Here is a 1,971-nt window from a genome sequence, read left to right as displayed (position 1 = left end):
CGTATTTGTCGGTTCATGGAAATAGCGACGATAAACATATAATAATTAGTTTATAGTTTTTATTATAGTTATAATAATAATTATATATATATATAATTATTATTATATACATATATTATTATTAAATTTTTATTATATATATATGTATATATATAATTTAATAGACAAATATAAAACCCAGAAACAACATGTCGCATAAATCGCGTAAATAATAAGCTTAAAACAATTCATGTATTACATAAACGTAACAGAGGAGGAAAATCTGATCTGAATGAAGTAAAGAAACTTTGCCTCCACCAGGACCCAAACCCGTTGGACGCAAAGTTTCTTTTTTTCATTTATGATAAGATTTTCCTCTTATATTACGTTTAAATTATATATAATATATATACATATATATTGTATATATAATTATATTATGTAAAAGAATATATGTATATATACATAAATATATATATATACACACATATATATATACACACATATATATACATATAAATGTATATACCTATATATATATACATATACATATACATATATATATACATATACATATACATATACATATATACATATCAATATATATATATATACATACATATTTATATACACATATACACATATATATATATGCATATATAATATATATATAATATACAGTATATATATATATATCTATATACACACAAATATATAGATATACACACATATATATATATACATACATATACATATATATAATATACTTATATATACATATACATATATATACTAATACATATACTAATACATATACATACATATACATATATATACATATACATATACGTATATGTATATACATATAAATACATACATATATATATGCATATATATATACATATATACACATATACATACATATACATATACATATATACATATATATATATATATACATAGGCCTATATATATACATATACATATATATTCATATAATATTTTTTTTTTATATATATATATATATATATATATACATATATTATAATTTAATATTTTTTTGAAACAGAATAAAATAGGTAAAATTTTATTGAAAAAAAACCAAACAAATTTTACATTTACGACGTATTGTATATATATATACACTATACATATAAGTACACACATATATATATATATATATATATATATAATATAAATCAAGATAGCCGTTAACACTGTTAAATTATATATAATAAATCATTAAAGAAAGGTAAATACAGTGTTTAATAAAGGACAATAATACATCGCGTAGCATAGCTCTCAACCAATGTAGTCCTGCAAATAAATGAATAAAGAAATTGTGTAATAAAATGCCTCTGGCGGGACTCGAACCTGCGACCTCTCGCTGTCAAGGCGAACGTCATAACCATTAGACCACGGAGGCTTCATGGTTGAACAGATTGTATTTACGACGTATTGTTGATTTAATATGCTGAATCATTATTAATGGAATATAGGCCTACCTATTATATTTCTATAAATTAATCAACAATTATCTCATTAATCGCACTATCGTAAATTGGCCTATTGAAGCATTATTTAAGTATTTTTAATTATTCACTAAAGCATTATTCGAGCACCTTTATTAATATTATTGTTATTATTATTATTATTTATTTTTTTATATATATTATTTATCAACCATATTAACATTGAAAACATTAATATGCATATGTGGATAAAATTATCGCAGAAAATAAACTTATAATTTATAAGATTATTTTTTTAAAACAGAATCAAATATATAACGTTTTTATTTAAAAGCAGGTTTTGCATGGACGTAATTTTATTTAATATGCTGATTATTACTATTTCATAAATGAATCTATCGTAAAATCATTATTATTATTAATATTAATATTATTATTATTATTATTAATATTGTTTGTTTATTTTTTGTTTTATGTATATGCCTAGGCCTATATAATATATATTGTATACATTTAATAA

Source organism: Anneissia japonica, unplaced genomic scaffold (assembly GCF_011630105.1).
Source record: "Anneissia japonica isolate Jap-2015-1 unplaced genomic scaffold, ASM1163010v1 scaffold493_len2256704_cov171, whole genome shotgun sequence".
Lineage (NCBI taxonomy): Eukaryota > Metazoa > Echinodermata > Crinoidea > Comatulida > Comatulidae > Anneissia > Anneissia japonica.
The sequence above is the reverse complement of the archived record's forward strand: the minus strand, read 5'-3'. Positions refer to the sequence as shown.